The sequence below is a fragment of the Coturnix japonica genome, chromosome 3 (genome assembly GCF_054131305.1).
Source record: "Coturnix japonica strain WE chromosome 3, WE-NBRP24, whole genome shotgun sequence".
Classification (NCBI taxonomy): domain Eukaryota; kingdom Metazoa; phylum Chordata; class Aves; order Galliformes; family Phasianidae; genus Coturnix; species Coturnix japonica.
The window spans coordinates 9,434,608-9,455,073 of NC_140665.1; the positions used below are offsets into that span (position 1 = coordinate 9,434,608).

Sequence of the window (20,466 nt, forward strand, 5' to 3'; positions counted from 1 at the left end):
AGCTTTTGAATTATGACGAGAACCAGCAGCTCAGTTAGAACACTCAAATGAATTATATCAATTCATAAACTTGTTCATGTCCAGATTTCATTAGCCACACATTAACAGCATTTTATGTTTATTACTGCTCTGACATAATCTATAAATAACTGAAATGCTAATCATAGTGTTCTGCCGGGCATCATCATTTAATCATAAAGAGATACATTATTATAAACTATAATAGATAATAACAAGTCTGGGTCAATGGCCGCATATTAAAAGATCAAAATTATATCCTATAAGGGTATGTACCTCATACATTTGGTGACACAGAGGTCCATATCTAATCACTTGCAAATGTTTCCCCTCTGACATACTTACAGTACAAGGTGACACAATTAAGAAAATATGCTTGTAAAACAGGGCAATCTTTGAGCATCAAAGTAAACAGAGAACAATTAATAGTGGGGGAAAACATTATAGCATTTGCCAATGGCAGTTCTATTTAACTCTTCATCTCTGGGTTTGTTTCTCTGCTGAAAGAAATTCCAGTCACAGCCTTGGGAGAGCCTATCATGCAGGAGAACACAGACATTACTGCAGCAGCTATGAAGTGAAAGCTAAAACATTACCTACTGGACTGAGAACATAAAACAAAAGATTAAGTTTGCCTGTCTTCTTCTGCAATCCCATTGTCTACTCCAGTACATTCTTTCGGTGACCTTGTGCCACAAAACCAGTACCGTACTCAAATACAGCCCGTACGTTTGCTTTTAGAGAGCACTGATTGACGGAGGTTGCTTGCGAAGGGCAGCCTGCAGTTCCCATCCATGCACAGCACCGGGACAGTGGAGTGGCTGTGTCTTGTCCCAGAGCTGAGAAGAGCTCTAGATTACACATTTAAACTAGCAAGGCAATGGAATCAGTAGTTTACTGGCTGCCAGTGCTTCTTTGATTTTACTGAGGAGAAGCCAAAATATTATTTGCTAAACAAATAATTCCTTAGAGAGGTTTATCAACTAAAGTGGGTCTAAATGGGAAATGAGTCTGACCCAAAGGCCAAGAATTAATTGCAGATTATGAGAATAAAAGTGGGGGGAGAAGGGGGCTGGTTTGAGTTTTGTGTTTTTGTGTGTGTGTTTTTTGTGTTTTTTTTGTTGGTTGGGGGGGAGTGGTTCAGTTAGGAGAATTAAACTAATTTAAAGCTTTAGTTGAATAGGAAGCAGAGATATAGTCTGTCATTGTGAGCACTTGCACCTCATAGCTCAGGGTGAACTGAGGGAGATAAAGAAAGGAATGTAAAACACTATGGAAACCAACCTCTGGAGACTTAATATTCTGATCAGCTCACCTCCGAACATCTGGCTCTTAAATGTTCAAGCACAAAAACAAGAGAGCTAATGAAAGCAGTACATATTATCTCTCCCATCAATGTACCTCACAAACACCTGCTAAAATTAAAACAAATTGAATCTTGATTGCTGATTAAGTACCCCTTCTTTAGCTAGATATTCTGTCATTATTTGCCCTGGCGTACAATGCATAAACTGATGAAAAGCTTGCGGTGGGCTGCAGCAGCAAAGGTTGCTGAAAGATGATGGAGATGGAGATGCACGCAAATGGAGGCACATTAACTTTATGTACTCTGGCCCTCAGAAAGTTAGCTTTATCCTTCTCCTTCTCCTCGATTTTTGGGCAAAAATTAGTCTTATTAGAAAGGGAAGGGTATAAATTGAAGACATTTGGGTTTTTTTCTCCAGAACATTCACATCCCTGGGAAGAGTTGATAGATGGGTTTCACAGTATTTACTAACACCATTGCCCAGCTACTGAGCTGAAAAATAACTCTGCACAGTACTGCTCTACCTAGTGTGCTTTGTAGGCATTATCAAGTATGTGTGAAGACTTTCAAGCATTTATACACATATGTCTGTGAAGAAAAAAAGAACACAAATGCAGCTCAGAAATGTCTGGCCTCTATTTATCTTAAATAGATGCTTAGGCAATGTCAGGAGAAAGGTTATACAGTTTACTGCCAATAAAGTAGGGGAATGCTCTGCTTGCACAATTCAGGAAGGATAAAAACATCCATTAGGATTTTCATCACACAAATATAAATACTCTCCTACGTGAGCACTGATGACAGATGTGTGGCTAATCTACCATGTTAACTTCATTTGAGAAGTTGTGGTTTTGTTCAAACTTTATTAGTTAAACTTGAATTGATCCCAGTACATTTGTAGTCGGTATTTAATCTAGCTTAAGTACATTTCCAGAAATCATAAACCCCTAAGACATCATTGTGTTTACTATATTTATATGTATTCATGTAAATTTCGCTGTTAAAATAATCAACTTTTGCTCGGCTTGTGGTTCTTCAATAATCAAAAGAAAGAGAAAAAAATACAGCAGCTTGACAGCGTGTAAATCCTTCTTAACAACAGCATCTACAACAACCTGTTTCTTGACTGACAATAAGGTCATAACAGCACATATGTTTGGCATATGTATTTCATCAATAGCGATTATAATGTGAACCAAGAATTAGCTTCAAAATGATGGCTTACTTAAAGATCTGGAGGAGGACATTTAAACAAAAAGGAAGAAATGTCCTGAACCACTTACTGCGGCTTGAATTTTTTTTTTCTATATTGCATTCTAAATTATTTAAATATACTATTAAACATCTTATTGGGAAAAAAAAACAAAAAAAAACAAAAAAAAACCCCAGATGTTTTCTAATTATGAACTGATTTTACAGTGTGATGGTGTCACATATTTAAATTACAAATACACATTTTTAGCATTCCAGCTGTGCTTTACAAGAGTTTAATTTGCTTCTTGTGATATGTCACACTGCACCTGCCTTTTAAAACTCCTATAAATGTAAAGCATTAGTCAAGCATGAGTATTAAGACATGCTGATGAATTCTGAAGATTCTGAACATCTTACAGAAGAGGAAATTTATATAAAGACTTAATAATGAACCAGCTAAATGTTTATTTAAACTAACGTGTACAAATATTTTAGAGAAGTACAAAATGGGACTGATGACTTGTGTGCATGTACATAGGCAGTACACAGAATTACATTTGGGCTGCTCAGCTCCTTCCATAGACAAGGAACTCTGCATCACTCTGTAATGAGGTTAAATACTGATGAGACAGTAAAACTTTGTCGGCAGCCAGCCATGCTCTCAGCCAGCGCACACACAGACATGGACATCAGCTGCAGTGTTATCATGGGAGGAACATCAGCCAAAGCACAGAAACCTAAGTGTATTCCTTCAAAACATGAGTTCTGGCTTTCTGGTTGACAAGACCAGAGATAAATAGCAAAGATATCAGACTGAAGTCCCATGTGAAATCTATTAGTACTATTCACATTAGCACTGCCTAGTGTCATAGGAACTTCAGTTCCTTATTTTATCCCCCAGGGTGCTGCCTACTGCTTTAAATTTACCGCTCACAATGAACCCCTGTGTGGGTATCTGTGTATGCACATACACACAGAATCCCACATGCTTTCAGGAGGCCATCAATATCTAAATGAGAACAGGTAGGTCTTCATGTCCCTGGCATTTGTGACAATGCTGTTGATAAACTATGGCTTGATATTTCATTTCCAGGAACAGTTTCTGGGAGAGAAGACTTCTGTAAAATTTGCAGTAATTAGTCTGTGATTCACAGAAGCATGACTTGCTACAGCGAGAGTATACACAGCTATTTATTGCCTTGTACACTCCCTAGAAATAACAATTATTGGTTTCTAGATGTATGCAGATATAAAATCAGAGAGAACAAAAAGGCCTCGTGGAGTCAATGTACCAGTGCTGATGCACCTCTTCATATTGCTATTCTACCAAAAAAAGGAGAATATTTGTCACACCAGTTGTCTGATGGTTATGGTGACATATTAAAGGAAACTGCAGACAAATATCAATGCCCCTGTAAAGCCAGGTATTATTTGCACACTTTCTGAACACATGCAGGGACCTAATCGTTCACAGAACAATCCTATCTCAGGTAAATCAAAGCAGACTTTTGTTGACACAAGTGGGAAATGAAACAAAGTTTGTCCCAGATCCAGGCTGCTGAGTGGGGCCAGCAGCAAAAGGGCTGTCCCCCACAACCACGTGCAGCTCCATGCACTGATGCACACCCCAAAGCAGACAGCTGCATGCTTGCAGCATCACCTACCCCCAGAACTTCAGTGTGCCTATCACTGCTTCGCCCACACACATCAACACGGCCCAGAGAGGAGGGAAAGGAGGACAGGTAAAACCCAGTGGGAAACACAACAGTGACACATCTGTAGTGCTTAAACTTTGCTGTCACGTACTCTAAAACACAAGATTTTAGCAGCTGCACATAATCAGGCCTGCAGTCCAAAAAGCCTCCCTGCAACTTAAATCTGTGAATAAAAGCGAGGGCATTTAGACTACACAAGGAGTTGTAAGTCCTTTGGACACATTTTACAGAGATGTTTCCAGGGTTGGTCTGTGTTACAAAACAGAACGATTCTTCCTCAGGAGACCTTTCAAAGATTCCAACTTGAGTTTTGACATGTGCTTTTTGTTTCAGCGCTGCATGATGCAGTAGTCTTTGTCAGACACTGCAGTGTCATAAATAGGCAGACAGAGATCATGTATGCTTTGCTAGAGATAAAAAGTGGATGCTCTGCAGATCTCAAGATTTTCAACCAGTCATTAGGGAAATTACTTTTGCTTCTCTGCCATGAAGTTCATTGTATATGCAGCAAAAATTCTATGCTCTGTGTACGCTAAGTCATTTTGCAGGAAGTTGCACTTTATGCAATGCGCATACTGGGGGTGGAAAATGTGCTCTACATGCATCTTTAAAATGAAGATCACAACAGGAAATCTAATAGAATCCTTACCTTGCATTTGGTGCAATTAATTATTTTCAGACAATTTTTTTCCTTTTCTTCAGAATTTAATGCAATCTGAAAGCAATAGGATTTAAAAAGAAATGTCTCCAAACTGTCTTGTGATTTATAATTGCTACTAATAGTTCCATTTTTGTTATGCATACCAAGCCAAATGTATGGGTTATCATCATATATCATATGCTTACAGTATAATAATTAATTGTAAAAGATAGATAGCATAAACCAAGCCCACTGGAGTTAGGTGAATTGAATCAAGATGTGTATCACTTCCTTTTTGGAAATAAAAATCATTTTGGATTGAGATGAGACTGAAGTTGCTGATGCTACATCAGGTGTTACCAGGGAGGACTCTGTCCCACTCAATTTGCTATCTGTGTCCTTTAACTATCCCAAACATAAAAAAAAAAAGAGGAAATACATTGACCTGCCTTGCAAAAGACTACAGAGGAGACTGATAATATATATCCGATGCATATACATATATATAAAATATATAAATAAATATACACAAACACACACATTATATTTCAGATATGTGACAGAAAAATGACATTTAGGTTCTGCTGTACCTACTCTAATTCCTCATTAAGTGAGATTTCATTTGGAAGAGTTGGGCCTGTGGTCTGTCACAGGCAGAGGGATCTTTTCCTAAATGCCTTATGTTTGCTCTTGAGAAAATATAACTGAAATGCAATCTTAATTTTCCACCAAAATTTGGCACTCTGGAGTACCTCATCCCTAAGTCTTCTTTTCTGTGCCCTTTCATTAAAGGAAAAAAAAAAAAAATAAATTAAAAAATGGAAGAAAAGAAAGAAAAAAGTAAAATCTACAGTATACATTCCACAAATGCATTGTCTGGATCTTCACGCTATTGATTCCTTTATCACGAAAGTAATATCAAACTGAGAATATTTCTGTTCAGCAACTTCTAAATTAACAGATTCTGTAGTTTATTGGCCTTCAATGCTTGAGCAGGTTAAGATTGTGTAAGCAAGAAAGATTTCATTTAGAAAGAGAAGTAAAACGTCCATGATACCAACAGAAACATTAAGAGAGATTAGAACATCTTTGTAAACTACTTTTCAGCTACTAAATTATCAAAAATAATCAACATCGCTCATTAAAGGAAATGATTTTTGAAATAAAGGAAATTCATTTTTAACTCAGTAACAGCTTATGGATATAAGAATGTATGATAAGAAGCGAGAGTTCTCCCACTTCTACTGAAATAAGCATTGACCAACATATGTGCCTTAGAGCACATGGCCATTAGGTCTCACTCTTATGCACAATATGACCATTAAAACCTCTCCGCTAATCTAGCACCCAAAAATCTGACTTACAGAATACCTCGGAGTTTTTCTATGTGGTAAAGCTGTGGGCACAGCCTCGGTGGACACCATTCTCAGAAAATGATGAGAACAGAATTTGAGTATATGAAACATGCACCCAGTAAATGTTTCTGGGACCACGTAGAAATGTTTTAAGGGGGAAGCAATGATAGTGTAGTTCATAGGGACACTAACAAGAGTGTTCAGAAAAATAAGAACTGTAGTTTGGGGAGGGTTATCACTCTGTCTGAGGGTTGGCAATGCGTCCCTTTTGCTTTCTCTGTCATTTCTGTAGACCATTATTAAAATCCAGTGCAATCATTTAGCTTTTAAAGTGGTGACTTACTTTCCAGCTTATTTTAAAATCTCATTTCCATTACTTTAAGAGAGATCAGTATCTTCCGAATGGAAATGCATATGAAATGGATATATTTTAAATGTTTCTGGTATTTTAGATGCTTCCAAATTTTACTGTTGTGGTATGTTAATACGCTGAACACACTTGGATCATAAATATCCTGCTGGCCAGAAAGTGCACTGGATGATTTCTGTAGATGCCTCTTAAGAGATCTCAGAAGTGCAGGCTCCTATCAGAAGTTTAGCCAAGGCATCTACAGAGATCATTTAGCTATGCACACTTCATTTGAAGTCCATGAAGTAGTTATTCAACTGAAGTGGTCTCTGCAGAGGAGCTCCCAAAGTGCTCCGCAGCTGAGAAGTGATCCATTGCATGATCTGCCTTCTGAAGAACTGAATTTGGGGTTCTTCCCCCCAGAACAGCATCTGTCAATAAAGAGGCAGGACTGCCATTGATGTCCAGTGTCATTAAGAGTCCAGAATCAGTAAACTTGTGGTGATTTATCCCTATTGAAGCCCTCACATCTATTGAAATTTCAGTCAGTCTATTAACAAAATTAACGTTGAGCTAATTGGGAAGGAAATACTAAAACAATGGTTTAAAAAGAGAAAAACTTAATTTCATGGAAAATGTAGTAAAATGTTGGTTAAAAGCTCAGTACTTAAAACCGAGATCAAAGAGATTAATGACTTTATAGTGCAGATGACAAATTGCCATAAAAATACCAATGTATGAACCTCTCCTTTCTAAGAAATTTTAAGATAAACCATGAAAAGAATAACTTAGAAATTCTAAAGCATTGGCAAATATGAACCAATTACTTATTATTTTATTAAAGTGGAGGTGGAAGAAGCAATTCTTAAGTCTTAGTGTTTGCCTCCTGGGGTCCTGGATTGCTTTCCCTGTCAAATTAAAATGGAAAAGAGGAAAAAAAAAAAATAAAGGGAAAAAAAAAAAAAGATAAATAAACATGAGAAATTAAGATTGTCTGTGTGTACGGAGGAAAAAGAAAAAGAAACAAGGAAATAATGTCCCGCAGTTATTACCAGAGCTAAGAGAAACAAAATTACTTGATCATAAATTCAGGATAATCTGGTTTTCTTTACGAGTTTCCGTTTTATTAATGAGAGGAAGGTAACACCTTAGTGTACCCGGATGAATTAAAAAGCCTATTTGTAGAAGCAGTCCTCCATAGGGGTCTCTAATAGAATCTCTGAGCAATCTTGGAGTCAGATAATTTAGCTGTAAAAAGGCAATATTAATAGCTCACCTCTCTGGGTACACCGACCCGTCTGGACAGAAGTAGAAAGGAATGAACACTGGTATGAAAGACTGCAGCGTATTTGCATTGTCATTCCTTCCCCGAAGCCAAGAGGCTTGACAAGTGGGGAGAAACTCAACGACACAGAATCGGCAGACAGCCCGTCTCCCATGTTTATGCACTTCAGCACACCCCTAGGAAGAGTTCTGAGGGGCAGCACGCTTGGAACAGCGAGTATTCAATACGTGCAATGAGGTGCTTTTATTTCTTGGAGAGCTGCAGCCAGCCCGATGGAGAGCTAACTCCTCTCCGCAGCAGCGGCGTGCGGGCAGACCCGCCTGCTGCCAGCAGCCCCACGGAAGCACCGCTCTGCGATGCACAGCGCCTGCAGATCTACCCCGCAGTTCGCAGCACTGCCCCTACTCCGCTCCCATCCGACAGCCTCCATCGGACTACAGGGGATTTCTGTTCTGTTTTGTTCCGCTCCTGATATGTGGTCTGTTCACCCGTGCTCTGTGAGGGGTGGGAACACAATACCCTCTCTGAGTCTGCAGTACGGTACACTGGGATACTACTTCACTGCTTTTTCATCTTATTACTCAAAAATAAAAGCTACAAACCTTAGCTTAAAAATAATTGTTCAAACACTTCAACTCCTCGGCAGTATTAAACACACCTGAAAAATACATCCAGGTTGTGCAACTGCACCAGCTCTGGCAGTATAAGATCCCAAAAGTTTTCCAGGTCTGTCCTGGAGAATATATGTACACATATATATACATATACACATCACAAATTTCACTTATTCCATCATTCTGTTGAAGAATAATTTTTAACACTCAAAATATGTATTCACTTCCTAATTTATTATTACTATTTTTTAAACAGAGCTCTCCTCATTCATTTGAACATAAAGAATATCTTTTCTTGCTATTCTGGAACAAACCTGATAAAAATACTCCTCGTGAAAATTCCAGTTGGATCTCATAAACTGCACTTCCATCCTGTCCACGACAGAATATTTCTGAGAGCAAAGACATGAAGAGTAAAAGATCTGGAAAGAAATCATTTCAAATTGTGGGATACTGTGACTTTCTATTACACTGAAGTAGGATCATTTCAGATTCCCCAAAACACTTTTTTTGTTCCTTCCTCCTCCTTCTGTATGGGGTTTAGAACGGTACAGACAGTGCTGTTAGACAACAGAGCTACAAGGGGAAGAGCATTTCCTTCCACCTGCCCCTGGCAACCTTTGCTTCTCACAAACATCAGAAAGGTTCTGATGTTAAGCCATGAGCAGAACTACAAGCCACGTGTTTACTAATGATATGTAAGAGCTGTATGGAAAGTTTCAACAGAAAAATATTGTCCCCGTAGAAAGCTGGGTTTTTAACTCTGTTAAGTTACTTTTTATGATAAACAAAGCAAGACTGGAAGAAAAGTATTACCAAAACCAATTAGTCTGCCTTTCATGTTAGGTTTTTTTGGTTGTTTTTTTTTTTGGTTTTTTTTTTTTTTTTTTTGGTGGGTAGTTTCTTTTTGGTTGTTTGTTTTAGTTATATATAATAGTACTTCTGGTTCATTGTCTTTACTCCCATTATGAGGTTGCCCTTCTCTACTTAGGAAAGCAAAAAAGAAAAGAAAAGGAGAAGAGGAAAGGGAGAAGAGAGAGAAGAGAGAAAGAGAGAGAGAGAAGGAAAAAGGAAAAAACAAACAAAGGAGCAGAAAAAATAAAACAGAAGGAAAAACAAAGAGAAATAAAGAAAATAGAAAAAGAAAACAAAGGCAGAATTTGATCACACATCCAAACATTTAACGGAGCCACATGAGGAAACAAAGCGTACGTGAGATCTTCAGTATACGATCTACCACTACATACAGCCCTCGTGGCAATATAATGAATTATACTAACTGAACCATATTCATTTTCTACCAAAAATTTAGATTGTTTCTATAATAATAATAATAAAATGTTTAAGCAATCCAGTAAAAGAAATATCCGTCCTCTATCTTCTGACTAAATGTCCTCGCAAGGTAAAGGATAGGCTACTGCCTCAATTAAATATCAAAAGCATTGTTCCACTGGTTTAAGAATGGTACCAATGACCACAGAAGTCTCATTTCAAATCAGGAATGACTACAAATAAGCCCTCAAAACCTGTCAGTGATCTCTGACATACACTTCTGGAATTCCTTATTTTACAAATGTTATTCAACTTTATCAAAGGAATTTTTAAAAAACCTATCATTCTTAATAACAGTTTAGTAGAAATCAAAACAAACCAGATTTGGCAGATTATGAAGAATGTAATTTTCTTCTAGAGGAAGGGTGAAGGTGGCAAGTGTGGCTTAATTCACATAGAAATGACTTTAAGGAAAATCTGTTCCTGCAGAGCTCAAACAGACACAGAGCAAAACAGAGAATAAACCCTGTGAGTCGATCCCCATTCTGAATCCCAGCATATAGGCTACAGAGAGCTGCTATCAAGTTGCAATATGATGGCCCCATTTTTGCCAGTAGACAGGTAGGCAATCAGTCTGTGTCTTTTTCTTTCTTTCCTCTTTATTTTAATGTCTCTTCACTCTTGTTATTGGGGTATTATTTTTCACTATTCCAATTTAAACCTTTTATCAGAAATAAATCTTTCAGGTCTATTATCGCATAACAATTCTGTAGGGACAGGCATTTTGAAAAGCTGAAAGAGAGAAAAATGAGAATGAAAAGAACTTTTCTTTCGCAGGCCGCTATTAAAGTTTCCATACTGCTACATTACAACTGTAACGCAGTATCTCTAATGACAAATTATTACTATCCCATATTAAATAATCCCTTATGCTAAACTGATAAACAGTCCTGTTTTTTGCTAGTTTTTTAAAGGAATTAATTTGAACTTCCATATTTTTTTTAATGTAGCTGAATTACAGTGACTCAAAGTTTATCGATAAGCTTCTAATTTGCCTGAGACCTTATGAAATTTAAAAACCCTGATTGTTCTTCCTTAAATCTACTTTTAGCCCACATATGGCCACTGACTAACCGATGAAAAACACACAACATGATTTAAGTGGTCCCCGGTTTTGTATTTTTTAAAGGTAATATTCCAAGAGAGGAAGGCAGGGAAGAAATAATTGAAATGAATGAAACTAGCTGTGAAATCTGGAGGAAGCCTGCAGAATTGCAGGAACATAAGGACTCTCTTTCTCACTGAGCCAGCATCAATGATTCATTAGCCACTTGCTAAAACTCAATAATCAGTTCATGAATGGCTGAGTTCAACCATTATGAAAACAATATACAGAATCAGTAAATAATGGCCTCTGATGAATCTGCTGTACTGTATTCCTTTTGAAAGAAAAAAAAAAAAAAAACAATAGAAAGATCCAGAATAAAAGTAGAAAAGGGAAGCAAATGAACCCAATAAATCATATGGAAGCCTAACTTTGTACTGCACATATGAATTTACTTTGTGCATCCAACTTCTTTATGAGCTCTGCATATCTGATTTTCTACAACTGAGTTCATTTTCAAAACCTCAGTATATGAGTCTGAATGCTACTTCCTAATTCTTAGAATTAAATGAGGTAATTTTTGGGGGGGATGTGTTATTTGCTTTTGTTTTGATGATGCAGAGCCAGAAAGTTCTTTCTATACTGAATGACAGCAGTAAAAGTATTTTTCACACACAGAAATAATGCTTTCATTGCAACATCACAGAAGAACTCTCTTCAGGCTCAGAATCTCATTAGTAATACCTGCAGACAAAATTAAGCCACTAAAAAAGGAAGGGAAGGGAAGGGAAGGGAAGGGAAGGGAAGGGAAGGGAAGGGAAGGGAAGGGAAGGGAAGGGAAGGGAAGGGAAGGGAAGGGAAGGGAAGGGAAGGGAAGGGAAGGGAAGGGAAGGGAAGGGAAGGGAAGGGAAGGGAAGGGAAGGGAAGGGAAGGGAAGGGAAGGGAAGGGAAGGGAAGGGAAGGGAAGGGAAGGGAAGGGAAGGGAAGGGAAGGGAAGGAAAAAAGGAAGCCAACCTCCAGGACCTGTAAGATTATCTAGGCATTGTTTTATAACTGTGATTAACAAGAGCATTTGTAGAGATTTTATTTTAGTTACATACGTGTATGCCAAAGCTGAATGTGAGAGAAGTTTCTTTAAGTTGCTGGGCCAGAAGATAACGAGTTTCACAGATTTCTCCAGCACTCAGGAGAAAGCGGGATCTTCACAGAATCTCGGGGCCAATGCATCTTTCTTTCTCTGAATTGAAGCCCTTGCTGCCTCTGTTTTTTTAAGTTTAAACTTGGAGGTTTGCTTCTGTGAATGGGGTTCCAAAGGAATAAAAAATATCCTTTAGTCCCATCCAGTGTGTATTTTGAAAAATTTAGCTTCCCTAAGGTCTTAACAAAAGGAAATCCTACTTGTGGGAAGAGATGATTAATCTGAGATGCTCCAATGCACTCTGTGTTGTAATGATGAAAAGGATGCTCAACAGGTCTAAGCCTTTCGAAGGGAGGATCTTTGCTGGGTGTGGTTCATGAAGCATCTTTAGCTCTTGACATAGCAGAGGGCATCTCAGAATAATAGAGCCGCTCTCCAGGGAACAAAATGAATTTCCAAGGCTTTTCTTTATCAGGTTAACGTTTGACAAGCTTGCTTTAATGCTCTCATTCTCCCCACAAGTATCACAGATGAGGAGGACAGGAAAAAGTTTGTGGCAGAGAAAGACAGAGGAAAAGAAATTCAAGATTTTCAAAACAGCATACCCCAAAGCACACCATCTCTGCTTACTGCAGACATCAGGTAATGAGAACAACTGGATGTACCAGAGATTATTCTAGAAACTTGAGCCAAAAATTAAACAACGATGAGAAAGAAAAAAAAAAAAAAAAAAAAAGTGTATAACGGCTGAGCGAAATGCAAAGAAACATAGAAAACCTCGTGAAATCTTATTGCTTAGGTGTATGGGCTGAAAATCAAGCAATGCTTAAAACTAAGTGCTCCGCAGAGCCATCAAAAGTCTATCATCAGCCCACCTTCAGTCATGCATTAATTTTCCTACTACTGACTTATTATTTACGCGATCCCACGAACACTCACAATCCTTGAAACAGAAGCAAAGGCACGGCCCTGTCCAGAAGATCTGCTGATCTGAGTTCATCCTAATATCGATACAAATAATGGAACACACTTTTGCTCTCTAAAATGGCAGTCAAAGCAAATTGGGCATTCTGAGCTGGGCTCTGGCAGCCTTTTGTATTGCTTTCATTAGAGTGTCAGGCTCTTAAAAAAAAAAATAATAATGTGACAAAGGAAGGGTGGCTGGTGAGCTGGCAATCATACGACGTCTAAAGATCTGAGCTCCTCTGTAATGATCATATGTGATTTACAGAATCAAAGGGTCAAATTCTGCCCTCAATTACACACCTATTGCTAGGTGGTACACCGCCGCATGGCACAGTGAATTACAGAGAGCATTATATATCTGAAGAAACAGAAAAATGGTCTGCGGCCTTCAAAGTAACAAATTCAGTGTTGATCCTGTATTAAATAATAGCATCTAAATGTACAAAAATATCAATAAATCTTCAATGATGTTCTCTTTGTTGTTGCTGTTTTTCATTCTTTTAAAGACATTTGGTGTAACAGGACTGCTACATACCACTTTCTTTAGACAGCTTTTCTGGTCTAGTGTTCGATGCAGGAATATGTCCCAATAAGGAAAAACTGAGAATCAGGAAGTGGGCATTGTTACAATCCCCCAGAACACCAAAGCATCGGCTGGGCTTACTGGGAGTTCCCCATCTCTACTGTGCCAAACTCTCTGCCATTCAGATGCTACTGACAGTATAAGCTGGAGACAAATAGACACAGCCAACCTCTTTTCAGCGGTCAGTGGGGACAGGACAAGGGGAAATGGCCATAAGCTGGAGCATGGGACGTTCTGCACCAGTATGCAAAGGAACTTCATGGCAAGGGTGACGGAGCACTGCAACGGGCTGCCCAGGAAGGTTGTGGAGTCTACTTCTCTGGAGATATTCAAGACCTGTCAGGATGCCTACCGGTGCAACCTGCTGTACGGAGCCTGTATTCAGGGGGTTGGACTTGACGATGCCTAGAGGTCCCTTCCAACCCCTACAATTATTCTGTGATTCCATGAATTCCAGGTTTCTGTTGCCTCTTTGCTGCTTCTGCCTACTCAAAAAGGATTAATATAATGTATTCCACAGGAAAATTTATTAGACACCCTAGCTACTTAATTTGGTATGAATTCCCCTTCCCATAAGGGATCAGAAACACTACAGATCTCAGTTGCTGGCTTCTGCATTTTGTTATATTCATGCCAGCCCGTAATCCCAAACTTGCTGAACTTGTGGAGTTTCTCCACTTGCACAAGTAGGATTTCATTCAGGTACCACGGCAGATACTAGGAGGAATGGAATTGAAAGCCAGAGAAATTGAAATCTCAGCTGGCTCGAGGCATTTCTCTTATCCTTTCTATGTAAATACATGACCAAGGAGAAAAAATTACTGTTGATAAAAACAGCTTCTCGTCCACACTTGGTGAAATAGCTAGTACATTTTCTTTTAGGAAAATGCATTCAATCACTTTCTCCAAAAGCATACGCACATGCGTACACACACATAGATCTATATATAAATCTTAAAAGGAAAAGGCTGTCAAAGGCTGCTCCAAATTTCATACAGAAACAAATTTCCTTTAATGACTGCTTTGACTGCATGTTTTTGACTGTCCCCAGCACCCACCGGCATTTGATTCTGCTGCTCTTAGAGACCAATGTTGTGCAGAAACTCAGAGAGAACTCTGGAGGCAGGGAAAATGTTGCACAAACTAGCAGACTAATAGATACACGTATTTTTGTCGTAACTGTGTGCTTAGAACTTCAAAGTGTGTTTGTAGTGTTTGTTTTGAAATGCAATTAATATTCACTGTATGAATTTTTCTGCTTTCCCAACCGATAGCATTCATGCAATTATTTGTAAATAAACGTAATGAATTTTACTGGAAGGCAGAAATAAATTCCAACTTTCCACTCGGAAAAAAAAATAAATAAAAAGGCAAGTATAAAGTTAGGGATGGCTTCAAAAGGGACCTAATCAACAAATGGAATTGCAGACTAGAGGAAACAATAGGCAAGGAAATGAAATAACGAGGAGGACTATTGAAGAGCAGCTCCATCAGTTCGGATGTGCCACAGAAACACCGGTGCCCTATGGTTCTGCACCTCCTTCCTTTGACTGGAACCTGCTCTGCCGTGATTTATGTTGTCAGCTCTGTGTTTCCGTGTCATTTTCAAAGAAGAGAATTTTCTGGATCTTCCTTTCCTTAGTTAATACACATGCACACACTCACACAAAACATATGTTAATAACTTCAGACCACAAATTTAATTTATCTCAGCTTTCCACCTGACATCATTTCTTGTCATGTGGCGCATACCCATCCGTAAACAAAATGGGGATTCATTACCATAGCAACAGAGAGTGTGACTTTGATCAGCTTCAATGATTATTTGTAGGCACACACGTTTACAGATATCAAAACCCTAAGTGAAGGCTGATTATCTTTCTTTAAAAATGAAAGCAGTTAGGTTGGTTTATCTGTATGAGAAAGAGTGCATGCTACAGACACTAAAAAATACCTCTGAATGGAATGCAAAGCTGCTGGCCATCAGCCTGATGTCACTTCCACTTACCTGTGCATATATATATTCCTAATGTGAATAATTTGATGTATGCGGCCCATGACCAATAAAGTATTTTCTTTTTGTTCCCTGGCAGATGTGATATTTAGGGCTGTGCATGCAGGTGTTTGGGGGGCTGGCTTGTGTGGGATGAGAAGAGGTGGTAGTCTGTAGCTTGACAGAAAAAGAGGAGAAAAAAATCCAAACAATGTGTTGAAAAAGACTATAGTCAGAGCTGCGCAGGACCAGCTGTTTTTTTCTAATTAGAATAACAAAAATAGCACATGCTGAAATGTTGGGGGTTTTTGTTGTTGTTTTTTTTCTTGTCTCAAAAGCAGTGAATGCTTTAGGAACTATAAGGAGAGAGCTTTAAAACCTATTTAAATGAAGGAATGTTTCGGGAGCCATATGGAGAAGGAGAAGAAAACGGGAAAGCAGAGAAACGTTTTATTTTTAGCACAAGTATTTCAATTCTTCATCCAATATTATACAGAAATTATCAGACTCTTAAACTCCCAAAAACATCACTGCTGAAGCTGCTTATTGTATCACAGCTTAAACTAGATATTTTAAAATATTTAGTGTATTTCAGTAATGCATCCTTCCAGGTACTGCAAATTCCATTATATGCCCTGAACATGCAATGAGATATATTACTTATGATATATCTGCATTCCAGTAATGTACGATAGCAGCACATAATCAAGTATGTGACAAACACTCAAAACGCACACGGCATCATCAGTCTTTTTTCCTTCCACTCCATCCCTCCCTCCCCACCCTCCCCCTTTTCTCTTTTTCTTTTCCCGAAGCAGGGATGATTCAAAACTTACAGGAATAACATTTGTAACAACTCTGGCATTCTGGACATCTGCACTGTTAGAGCACTTTAAATAAAGTCACATGGCCATAGGGAAATTTCACAGAATTAAAATCACAGTGCCTTGCCAAGGTGTATAACTAGTTTGTTTTCAGCTGTTCTCCTCATGAATAATTACCAAGCAGGCATATCCTTAAGCTAGCACAAGCTGTCATTTCACCAGAAATATTCAATATTTAAAACAGAATTTAGAATTTGGAATTTCATAAATGAAAATAATTGCAGCTCAGGCAAAATAGCAGCATTCCAGTGCCATACCAGTCTTGCTTTCTACAATGCTTCAGCACGTTAAGAGTTGTATTGAATTCTTTTTCCTACATAAACAACGAAAATGCAAAAGGAATGGCAAGTGTCTTCCCCCAGAACTGATACTTTGCTAGCATTTTACCGACTACCCCTTTATCAAGCACAAAAAGAGAAAACACAGTGCGATCCCAAGACTTCCATCTGTTTCAGTCCATTTTGATCAAACACACGATGCGTATTCGTTTCCACTGCCATATGTGTGAGCGCAAGCCAGCAGCAGCTCCAATCAGGACAGGAAGGGCTGGAGGCAGGAAAAGGATGGAGGTGCAAGAGATGGGGTCCCGACAGGTCCCAGAGCCACACTGCACCCAGGAGGGAGCACCCCAGGGTTCTTGGGGGCCACAGGCCATCCACATCCCCTCCTGTCCTCACAGCCACAGGGCTGGTAGAGGTGGCCGTGGCCAGCAAGGACCAGGTCATGTCCCTGTTTTTTCTGCTGTTGCAATCAGATGGGATAGAATAAAGGAGATTTGCGAGGCAAGAGAATACCACACTTTCCTTTCACACGAGGTTTAGTAGTGGTACATTATTATAATATTATGAAAATCTTTATTGAAGCTTGAATAATGCCCTGAAATAGATATTGAGCTGGTTAATAAATTACATTTTCAAATGAGAGAGATTTTATCACCAAAACATCTCACGATTAATTTCTAATGTGAGGCTTACGTCCCTAACTTAAAACGTTTGATTTCGCATTTGTGTTCAAAGGTTGAGCACTTAGTAAAGTTTCCATAAGAAACTCACTGAATTTCTTCTCTATATTGAAAAAAAAAAAAATAAATAAAATAAAATCACTAACCTGTTAATCCACTACAACTTCATAACCTCAATTATAGCTCTTGAGATGAAGGTGATTAAAAATAAGTATTTCCCACCACTTTCAAAGAGCAGGTCATACCTTCCAGAGGAATTCTGTTTAAAACGTTTCAATGGCAAATTAATGGCGATAATTAGAACTGGTCAGAAATGTTGCACAGGGCATTTCCCATTTCCCAACTAGTTCCAGCAGTAACCACGCGGCATTTCAATGTCCCAAGTAATCCACTGCACTAACTAGGATTATTTCCACAGAAAGTGAGAGGGGATAATAAAACTAGGCGAGCTATGAAGGAAAAATCAGCACAAAAAAAGGCACAGTATTAAAGTTACAAACTCAGCTCCTAAATCTTAGCAGGGAGCATGAGGCCAAACTTCTACTCTAAGGAATATTTTAAGATATTAATTTCAATTAACTAGCATTTTACTTGGCCCACAGCTCTTATTTGTGGCACACAATTTTCTAATACATTTGACCAATCTACTGTTGTTACTTCTGAGCAGTCCACGCTCCTTGATCCTGGATCCAGGATCCAGGCAAAGCTGTGATGAGGTTGCTGGATTTTTCAGGATATCTTCAAGTACTAAACTTAAGATATCACTTTTTAATTGGGTATTACCAGGCCCCACTCAGCATCGCAAACGTGCATGTTTATACATTCAGCACTCATTTCATTCATATTCTCAAAGAAACAAATTGGAATTCTGCTTTTGTAACTCACAGCCAAGCATCAGGCAAATACAAAAAACAACCCACAAAAGAAACAGAAACACACAAAAAATTCAGACTACTTAACCCTGCCACTGGCCAGAATTTCTCTATTTAACTCCAACCCTAAAAAGTGAGAGCCGTTCTCCTACATTTAACAGTTCTTTCCCTGCAGTGCTTTTCCAAAGCAGCTTTCTGGCTGACACATCCCAGCCACAGCTCCACCTGTAACTCTCCCACCTGCACCGGATTTTACTACCATCGAATTCTCAAGAAGTAAGAATTCTTTCATTGTCTTTATGGGGACGGGAAGAGGTTTTAAGCGAGCTAGGCTGCATGCGAGGCTTTTGTCTCATTTTAATCAGGATGTTGGATGCACAATTCAATACTGATTGTGTAATCAGGAAGCAAGAAGAAACAGAACACAAACGAATTACTATAGAAAACTGTCCTCATAATGGGGTCACGAAGCATAGAGATATACATTTATAATGCTCTGTCAAATTACATTACGTGAGAAAATAAATTATCTTAAGAGAAAGTAAGTTTTAATTACAAGCACAATACTTCTTCAAACTGGGGGGGAAAATGCTAACCCCTTATTATTATCATTACATAAATGTAGCATCAATGTGCATAGAAGTGCCTGTACAGGGCAGACTTCCCCCACTGCTTGGGACCGCGTGCCTGTAAAGTTTAGGATTTAAGAATCTTCACTTACTATTTTTTTGAGAGGTTTTATTTTCTCACTGTCCTTTTGTGAAACAGAAACCCAAACAATGTGACAATAGTTCGTTGCCACGTGCATGGTAGCACTTAGAGGGGCTTGCACTAAGACACAGCGCAGCTTCTAAATCACAGGAAAAAAAGAACACAGAAGGAACAGAAAACATTTTTTTTTCTATTAAAAAGAACAAAAAATCAACACAGAAACCACAACATACCCTATTGTAATTTTAGCAAACAACTGGAGAACAGCATCCTAATGGGAAAGACAATGTTGTAAGGATGCACAATTCACCACGCGACTGCACATTTAGTTAGAATAGGTACAACGGCAAGTGAGCTTTTTACAATCTAATTGCTAGCAGTAAGGCAACAGGTGTTAGACATGCCAGCCTAATAAAGTCAGAGATGGAATCAAGTCTTTGAAAAGGAAATGTTTCCATCAGCCAGCCTTGGCTACAGGTCCAGTAAAGTCCCAAAGTGCTGAGCTGGGCTCTCTGAGCCTCATGCCAGCCCGGATGGTGTCAAGGAGCTCTGCACGCACACACACACAAGCACAAGCACACAGTTGCTGCATCAACACCCTGAGGGGAGGGCAAGGTGTGGGAAGGGGAAGTTAGGCCGTGTCATTCTCTAGCTAATATGTCATTTTGTGACAATACAAAATGAATTTTTAAATCATTGTCGGCTTTCAGAGGTGCCAACTGTTCACCCAATGGTTTTCTGGTTGCATTAAAACATCTTTCTTACCACAAGGTGGCATCTTCTTATTTTTATATAAAACATCTGAATATTTACATAATTTGAATAATTTTCTACACCTGAACGTTCCTGTTTTTTTGTTTTTTTTCTTGATGACAGCCATTTAGCATCTGTGCAGATACCCAGCAGTGATGTTAGACTTCACCCCACAAATGCTCACGGAAGGAGCTGCTGCTGCTGCTCTTAAACCTTTTCACAGACACCGCATACATCCTGAATCCCTCTGCTAAACATTGTGCTGACAAGGCGTTCAGGAACATAATGATACTCCTTTCAAATTCTGTTTCAACTGGAATTAAGAATTTACACCACGCATTAAAAAAGGCTGAGCTTTCTCCCAAAACGCCTATTGGAAGAGTACATTACTGGAGTAGTGTGACCAGCTTCTCAGCATGCAGATAGCTTAAAATATAACACAGAAATTCTCTAAAGCCAAGGAACTTTACACTCCATAGTTTAGATGCATAAACCCAAACAATTCTGGAAATGCACGAAATGCACTAGCAGGCTTTTCATTTTTTTCCCCTTAACTCTACTCAGATCTGTGCTAATATAACCCATATGAGAAATACAAGGGGGAAGTTCGAAGTCTATAATGACTTCCATTTTGTACAGTTGTCTCCTTCCAAAGGTGAAGTTATTCATCTAAGCAGAAGAGCATAACATCTACCAACGGCGTCCAACTTAATGCAAAAAGAAATTACAACACTAGTGAGAAATTAGAGGGC

The 20,466-nt window shown here is 38.7% G+C and overlaps 1 long non-coding RNA gene across 20 annotated transcripts in view; it reads right to left on the reverse strand.

The window, feature by feature from the left end:
• The window catches only part of LOC107310797 (uncharacterized), a 423,706-nt gene that overhangs the window by 235,356 nt on the left and 167,884 nt on the right, over window positions 1-20,466 (reverse strand). The window contains exon 1 of one of the 20 annotated variants that reach the window (XR_014944417.1): window positions 7,854-7,956. The exons of the other annotated variants lie outside the window; for them this stretch is intronic. This is a non-coding gene — a long non-coding RNA (uncharacterized LOC107310797). Of the gene's footprint in view, window positions 1-7,853; window positions 7,957-20,466 lie in introns of those variants that run through there. 20 annotated transcript variants of the gene reach the window in all.